This window comes from Octodon degus, unplaced genomic scaffold, assembly GCF_000260255.1.
Source record: "Octodon degus isolate 3935 unplaced genomic scaffold, OctDeg1.0 scaffold00068, whole genome shotgun sequence".
NCBI classification, from domain to species: Eukaryota; Metazoa; Chordata; class Mammalia; order Rodentia; family Octodontidae; genus Octodon; species Octodon degus.
The window spans coordinates 684874-693801 of record NW_004524644.1 but is presented as its reverse complement, the minus strand read 5'-3'; the positions used below and the strand labels follow the sequence as shown (position 1 = coordinate 693801).

Sequence of the window (8928 nt, the reverse complement as noted above, 5' to 3'; positions counted from 1 at the left end):
GGCATGTGGTGCTGGGGGATTGAACCGCGGTCCCTGTGCTTTGCTAAGCTTGTTCTAAGTAAGTGCTTTAGACCACTGAGCCATCTCACCAGCCCGTTTTACTTCTTTTAATTAAAAGACAAGATTAATAAATCCTTAGTCTGTACTTTGATGTCACCTAAAGGCCATGAGATATCCCAGGTCTGTAAACCTAGGGAAAAGTTAGCAATTAGATCGTTTAAAAACTTGTGTCCTTTTAGTTCCTTTGCTAATACTTGCTAACATTGCAGAAAACAATCAAGATGAGACATGGGTGGTGGTGAGTGACCCAGCCCAGAGAAAAATCCTGCAGAAATGTCTCTCTATCCATCTCTTGAAGATTTGAAGGTAGACAAAGTACTACAGGCTCAGACTGCCTTTTCTGCAAACCCTGCCAACTCAGCCGTTCTGTTGGAAGCTTCTGCCCCCATCTCCCAAGATGGAAATCTCTGTCCCAAACTGTATCCAGAGCTTTCTCAGTACATGGGCTTGAGTTTAAATGAAGAAGAAGTGTGTGCCATGGTCCCTGGAGCGCCAGTGCAGGAGGTGGGTATATGTGTTCAGCTCGTTCAGGCCAACTCTCCAGCCTCTCTGGTTGGTCTGAGATTAGGGATCAAGTCCTCCAGATCAATAGTAAGAACTGCGTGGGCTGGAGTTCGGACAAAGCACACAAAGTGCTCAAACAGGCTTTCGGAGAGATTACCATGACCATTCGCGACAGGCCCTTTGAACGGGCAATTATCATGCACAAGGATAGTACTGGACATGTTGGTTTTATCTTCAAAACTGGAAAAATAACATCCATAGTGAAAGACAGTTCTGCTGCCAGAAATGATCTTCTGACTGAACATAACATTTGCGAAATCAACGGCCAGAATGTCATTGGGTTGAAGGATTCTCAAATAGCAGACATACTTTCAACATCTGGAACTATAGTCACCATAACAATCACACCTGCTTTTATCTTTGAACATATTATTAAACGGATGGCACCAAGCATTATGAAAAGCCTGATGGATCACACCGTTCCTGAGGTTTAGAAGTATGTAGCATGACAGAGACACAGCTGAACTTCTCCGGTTTCCCTCTTTGGCACCTTTGCATCATGTCCATGGAGCGTTCCTGGAGCAGGGAACTCATGCTGCATGAGGACCTTCCTGTCTCACATCATGGCTTGGAATTTTGACGGCTTTATCCGATACTGTCTTCAGAGATCAAGATAGCTATAGCCTTATCCTGGTTCTACATGTATAAAACTCTCAGAAGATGTATTGACTTTCCTAGAAGGGTTTCTGTCCTGGAAACCCGATGCTTTATAAACTGTGTTCTTAGGGTGATGCATGCAGGCCTGGCTTTGCATGAGAACCAGTCACGTTTGCTTTGGTAATGCCTATAGTGCTGTTCAGATGACTTTAGTTCTGTGGTATATTTGCACTCTCTACGTGTTACCATAGTCTGTTTAGTATGGTTGCCTCCAATGTTTCTAAGTTCTCCGTAAAACACCAATTGTTACACTGGTTTCATTCCACATAAGCATTATGCAGTGTGTGCAGGTTGTAAGAGATTATGATTATCTTTAAATTTTAACTACCTTCACTTAATATGCTTGACTGTCGCCTTAACTATGTTAAGCATCTAGAATAAAAGCCAAACTATAATTACTGCTGCCTTTTAAAGCCCCAAATATAGTTCTGTGTTAAATTGAAATGTACACTAGCCCAGAATGGTTTACTGATACTTACTGAGCTGTATAGCATAGCTGCTTATAGTTGAGATTTTTTAGTCATTGCGTAGTAGAAAACTAAAAGTTGCATCACTTTCTGAAAAACAAACCACTATACGTTAAATGTGAAAATCCTTACACTATACAGGATAAACCTTGGACTCTTTTCATGTGCAGATTAAGTGAGATAACATTTAATTTCAGCCCTTGAATCTTAACTTGTAGCCTAGTTACTTGGGGACGGCCTTAAGATGTTTTCCTGTTACAATGTTACTGATTACTCCCTGCAAAAAATGCCAATGACATTTGTCCTGATTTTTGTTTTATGCTTTCTAAACATGTAAAAATAAAAGATTTTTAATCTGAAAAAAAGAGAAAACAATCAAGATATATAGGCTGGGGAGATAGCTCAGCAGTCTAAGTGCTTACTTGGCAAGCGCAAGGACCCAGGTTCTGTCCCTGGTACTGCATGTGTGGTGGTGCATGCCTGTAATCCCAGCACTGGGAAGACTGAAACAGGAGGATCACTATGAGTCTGTAAGGTGTAGCAAGACGCTATACCAAATAAATAAATAAATAAATAAATAAATAAATAAATAAAAGACATCCTTTGCCAGAGAACAGGAGTGATGGTGAAGAGTTTTAACCCATGAGGCAGCTTCAGTCGCAGGCGTCATCTGTAGAAACCAGTGAAACTGGAGGGTTTATTCTCTTATGGCAGAAACAAGAGCAGCCGTCTTGGAATAAGGAATGCAAGGCAGGCTCAGGTACTGGCAGAAGTCATAAGAGAGAAGGAGTCCAGGAGACTGTCACAGGACGTACAAACTGAGCTGGGGGCCTTTCCTTATGGAAGAATGAAGTTGAGAACCAAAAAAAGAGTAGGAGAATTTTTTATTGAAATTAGGAGGGAAAAAAAGACTCCTGGTGGAATCTCTGCATGGCCCCTTGCTCCAGAATGTTTGTTTATCGATGAACAGGGCACAGACATTGCTTGTTTAGTCACCACCTACCACAGGTGACTCTGGAAAGTTAAAACAAGAATATTGGAAGTCAAGCTCTCTAAATCAGTCTCTTCGCATGTAGAATTTCAAGCACAATGAGACTCTAAAGACAGAACTGGTTATTTTTCATTTTAAACTGCTGGGAAATCAGGAGCTTAGTAGGAAGGGCTGCAAGTCCTGTAGCAGGATTCTGGTCCTAACCCTTCAAGGACAGTGAGGACTCAGGACATAAGAGAACCTGTACTGTAGCATCCAGTAACTCATTGGTGTCCCAAATTTTCTGATCAAGGAGATTAAGAGGCCGCAGAGAAAAGTGATTGACAAGGTAGAGTGTGCCCAAGGAGAGTCACCTGGAGAGAAGATATTCTCTCAGGCTTTCACAGAGAGCAAATTGATCAAGCGATGGCCGTGACACATCCACATGGCTGACACTGACAAAGGATCTACAAACTGCTGTACAGGGCTTCGGGATGAATCCTGAGGGGATTTGACTGACCTTGTCAGATACAAAAGTTACATTTCTTGTTATATAGGTCTTGCTTTATCTTGGTCTTAACCATCCAGCAGAAAAGCATAAAAACAAGGTATAAAAAGTCAAGCCATATTAATATGCCGAGCTGTAAGAGGCTCAAGTCAACAACCTCTGACATTGCCAGTCCTGTGGATAACCCACTACTATTGTGGACTACTGGACTATATTGGATTACTTTGCTGAATTCACACACCTACAATATTTGAATGGCAATGGAATACCTATCTCTGACAAAAGTAAACAAAAAGGGGGATATAAATGAATGACCATTTTATAGTGAAAAAATATATATATATCTGTATATACAAAGTAGTTAGCGCAGATATACAGCTACTTTCTCTTAGTTCAACAGAAGAAAAATTTGTACTAATAGTGTTTAGACAAGATTTCACATCTGCATCTTGTACCATGAATAACTACTACAAAGTCAATATGTAGTGTATTAATTATTGTAACTGTCCTACTAACCTGTTTTGAAACTGTCTCATTGCTATTTCTTTCTCAATAAAATTAATTTTAAAAAAAGAAAAAGGAAAGAAAAAATGTCCTTTAGCAGGAAGGGGCTTGTGATCTATGTTGCATGAGGAAGTGCATTGTTGGACCAATTCTAATTCTTATCAATATGGAAGATCACCCACCTCTGTCTCAGGCACTTTCCATAGCTAGATGGCTTATTTATAAGATAGTCAAACTATTCTTTTACACTATCATAAGCTACCTCCTCAGTCCTTTCTCATTTATTTATCTATTTTTGTGCTATGGGGATTGGACCCAGGGGTCTTCACACTGAGCTACATCCCTAATCCTATCTTACTAAGTCATTAAGTTGCTGAGGCTGGTGCTCAAACTTGGGATTCTCTTTCTCAGCCTTTCATAGCGCTGGGGTCATAGGCACTTGCCATCATTTTTAATTTTTAAAAATTTAAAATCAGGGTCTCCCTAATGTTCTTAGGTTAGCCTCCAACTTGTGATACTCCTGTCTCAGCCTCCCAAGTAACTGGGATTACGGGTTTGTGCCACCATGCCCCACCTAGCTTAATTTTTATATGAGAGGGAAAGGAACTCCTAAGTCATTATTTTGGGATGGCAGACTAAATTTATATGTTAATTTGTTTTGCATATTCGTTTCTGCTTCAGGGGCAGAATGGTGACATCTAGGGTATTGCTGCTTCATAATGAATAGAAAAGTTGTAAGGAATTTTAAAATGACATCATGAGGAGAGGGTGAGAACAGGAAAGCCATAACAGGTAAGAAAGAGCAGGAAGTCACAGCTGACCACTGTGAGCACAGGAGTGCTCCCCTCTATCTACTGCTGTAGAGCAAACTGTTTCCTCCTAAACTTGAGCAGGAGGCACTTACTCTAGGAAGGCTTGCTCCCTCCCTTGCCTGGCTCCCACTTCCAAGCATGAACGCACTTTGCTCCTCATCCTACCCTGAGAGTCATCTAGTATCACGTCTGCTGCATCTACTCATTACAAGCATTCCCCTAAGGATAGTTCATATCCAAGGCAAAGTAAAGTTACGCCTGATTTTTCTTTTTTTACTTTATATATTTAGTACAGGGTCTACAGACTCTCACTACACAGACCAGACTCGTAGTGATTCTCCTGTTTTCAGCCTCCCAAGCGCTAGGATTACAGGTGTGTATCCCTATGCCCCATCTCAATCGCCATCTCAGTGCGCCCCGGGGGTGGGGCCAGCACAGCAAGCTGGGGATCGAACCCCTGGCCCCTGCTTCTGTCCAGGCAGACACTTTAATCCACTGAGCTATCTGCCCAGCCCTTACACCTGCTTTTTAATGGAAGAAATACCATATAATTTTTTGGCATGTTTTAAGAGCACTATAATGAGGATTATTAGAATTTATTTATTTATTTAGAGACAGGGTCTCCATATGTAGTTCAGGCTTGCCTTGAATTTACTATGCAGCCCATCCTGGCCTTGGATTTGCAATGATCCTCCTGCCTCAGTATCCACGTGCTGGGATTACAGGTGTGTGCCACCATGCATGGCTATCTGAAATAATTTAACACACATGAATTTTTACAGAAAATAATATTGCATGAGGAAAGATAATATAGAAGCTACCCGGGAGCCTGGAGGAAAAATTTGCCCTGTACAGCAGAACAATTTACTACTACATAAAAAGGAATAATGTGGGGCTGGGGAGATGGCTCAGGGGAATAAGTGCTTCCCTGGCAAGCACAAGGGTCTCAGTTCAATCCCCGGTTCCAAAAAAAAAAAAAAAAAAAAAAAAAAGGAATAATGCTTGTTGAGTGATAGTTAACACTGTCTATAACAAACACTAAATATCATTTATGTCTTCTCCCCTAAAACTGAACATAGTTTCATAACAAGTAATTTCTAGCTAGTATTTAAAACCTCTGATCTCAGCATAGTGCTTGAGCACTAATCCTTTTTTAGCTTTAAAAAATTGTAAAGGGAATAAAATATAATTTAAAAAAACATTAGAAGCAATACAAAATTTCACTAAACAAGATGATGGGAATTAAACAATGGTTGTTGTATCGCATGTAAGTGTCTTCAAATTAATTGTTTAGATTACCAGATATAAGCATGCAGAATTGGTCAAAAAAACTAAAATGAAAAAAATTTAAGCATTAACTGTTCCTTTCAACAGAACAATATAAATCAGCAGTACAATTACGCAAGCTATCTTGAGTATGCACATGTATTTTTCCCTTCTTTCCTTTACTCCTTTCCTCATCCCATTTGTTCTTTCCTTTTGAACAGTTTCTTTCCTTTCTTTTTTTTTCCATAATTTTATTGAGAAACAAATAGCAATGAGACAGTTTCAAATCAAATTGGTAGGACAGTTTCAATAATTATCACATTGCATACTCTCTTCCTAGTGGTTATTTGCTGTACAAGATGCAGACATGATATCCTATTTACAAACACTATTAGAACAAATCCCTCTATTCATTAAGAGAATGCAACTATATATCTATCCTAATCATTTTGAATGCACAGATACAAAAGGGACATTCATCTGTATCCCCTAAAATGGCAGAAGGATTTTTTTTTTTCCTGTCTCAGAATGCCTTCAGGGCAGGTTTCCTGGCTTGAGTTCTAGAGGGGATCGAGCCACAGCAACCCGAGCCTGACTGCTTTGTTTAAGCAGGCACTTAAATAACTGAGCTAATGGGCAGGCCCCCTAGCAACAAAGTGGTTTTATTTATTTTTTGTTTGTTTGTTTTTCTTTTGATGGAACCCTGGATTTAACTCAGGCCCTTGTGCTTGCCAGGCAATTTCTTTCCTTTCACAGTGTCTATTGTATCTTTTAGATTTCATTTACTCTTTCAGGTTCTTACATTAGGGAGACGATATGTTTACACATGCAGGTCTGATTTATTTCATTTATGAGTATGGGCTCTAGTTGCACCCATTTACCTATAAAGGCCTTGAGCTTATCTTTTTCATAGCTGAGTAAAACTCCATTATACAAAAATACCACATCTTTTTATCCATTCTTCAGTTGATGGGACTTTCAGGTGTTTCCAAGATGATGATAAATTGCACTGCTGTGAACATAGGTGTGCACATATTGCTGTGGTATGATGTTTTCAGTTATTCTGGAAAAAATACCCAGAAGGGGAATGGCTGGGTCAAATGTGACTCTTGTTATAACCTGACCAAAGCGCCGCCATCCTGTTCGGTATGCGCCGTCTTAGTGAACCATGTCAGCTGCTGTAAAATGTGACTTCCTGCTTCTCAAGCCCCTCATCCCATCCTTGAGTTCCAATATGTGCTTTGTCTCACAGAACACCTGTTTCCTGAAGCCCCCATCCCACCCTTGAGTTCAAATGTGACTTCTGTTTCCCAAGCCCACCCCAGACCTATAACCATATTTAGTCTCAACAGATACCATGATTTTTTGAACTTCCCGAGTTGTTCCTCCTGCCTGCTTTGTGGTTTTAAACTTTATAAACCCCACGCTCCCCCCCCCCCTTCAATGCACACTTAGGCACTTTGTGCCGGGTATTGCCGCTGGGTAGCAGCTAAAATAAAGCGCTTTTTAAACTTTTGAGCCTGCTTCATTTTTGAGTTACATACTCTAATTCTAGTTTTTTGAGCCATCTCCACACTGATTTCCATAGTGGTTGTATGAGTCTACATTCTCACTAGCAGTAGAAATGGATTTCTTTCGTCCCACAGGTCCTCTAGCATTTGATATTGACTTCTTGATGATAGCCATTCTTTTTTTTTTTTTTTTTTTTTTTTTTTGCGGAGCCGGGGATTGAACTCAGCCCCCCCGGCAATAGCCATTCTTTTGGGGTGAGATGAAATCTGTGTTCTTTTAATTTGCATTTCTTGAAGATCAATGATGCCAAATATTTCTTCATATATTTATTTGCCATTTCTATTTCTTCATCTGACAAGTGTGTATTCATTTTAGATATCCATTTTTTGATTGGGTCTTTAAATTTTGGGGGCCTGGTTCTTAAAATTCTTTATATGTTTTAGGTAAAAGTCCTTTGTTTGAGGGACAGTCAGCTAATTTTCCCAATTTGTGGGTTTTATTTCTACTGTTGGTGATTTCTTTTGACATGCACAAACTTTTCAATAAGATGAGATCCCAGTTACTGATTCTTTGAAGAATTTCTGCATCTGGGTTTTGTTCATGAACTCATCACGTATCCCTGTGTCTTCAAGATTTCTACCTACTTTCTCCTCCAGATTTAGTGTTTCTGTTTTAATACTTAGATACATTTTGACTTTAGTTTAGTACATGGTGATAGGTATGAGTCTAATTTTAGTGTCTGGCATGTGGAAATCCAGGTATTCCAGCATCATTTATTAAATGAACACGTTTGGGCCCTTTGTCAAAGATAAGGTGGATGAGTGTGTTTACAGCTGTGTCTGAATCTTCTAATCTGTTCATGATCCTCTGGTCTACTTTTTGTCAGTACCATGCTGATTTTATCACAGTAGTTTTGTGGTATAATTTCAAGTCAGAGATTGTGATGCTTCCTGCCTTTTCTTTGCTGTTGGGGGCTAATCTTTCACAAAATACAAAAATCACTCTTACTAAAGAGTTCTCACAAAGTGAGACCTTAGAGTTCCGTGCTCAATCTCGAAGACAATGCTTTGACATTTTTACATTTACTGCTCTTTGGAAAACCTAAAATCTCAGCGACTGTATTTCACCCTTTACTTTGCAGCACAAGACAGATGTATTTCCCATTAAGAAAAATGTTTCCTATAGACTGCCTTTAGAGCAGGACTTTGGTGACGGAAGTCTGTAGTCCCATACCTTAAATGTTAGTTTGTGGGGACAGATTATAAAGCCGTAGTTAAGAGCAAAGGTTCTGTCCTCAGAGCTGCTGTTATCTCTTTCCTTGGAGACCTTGGAAGTATTGTTTGTTGAACCTCTAGTTGCACAGCCTAAGGAAAGTACTAGGGGCACTTGCCCAGCGCAAGCAAGAGCTCGTCAAATTAACAGATTTTATTTTCTGCAACCTTCAATGAGCAAACCACAGTTCTGTTTACAGCCTCTTCCAAATATAAATTTTCGCGGCGACTGCAAACGCTTTGATAGCCTCTCTTTAAAAGGTACTAAAATACTTCGCTGCCGTAAGGCACTGTTCTCTTCAGGTCAGTGCACGACACCGCCCAGTTTGACGACGCA

The 8928-nt window shown here is 39.9% G+C and overlaps 1 pseudogene across 1 annotated transcript; it reads left to right on the top strand.

Annotated features, from left to right (window-relative positions):
• The first annotated feature begins 324 nt into the window (after positions 1 to 324).
• LOC101592696 lies at positions 325 to 1072 on the top strand (annotated as a pseudogene). Its single transcript, XR_192595.3, has one exon. The product of XR_192595.3 is annotated as a syntenin-1 pseudogene (transcript).
• Positions 1073 to 8928: the final 7856 nt, after the last annotated feature.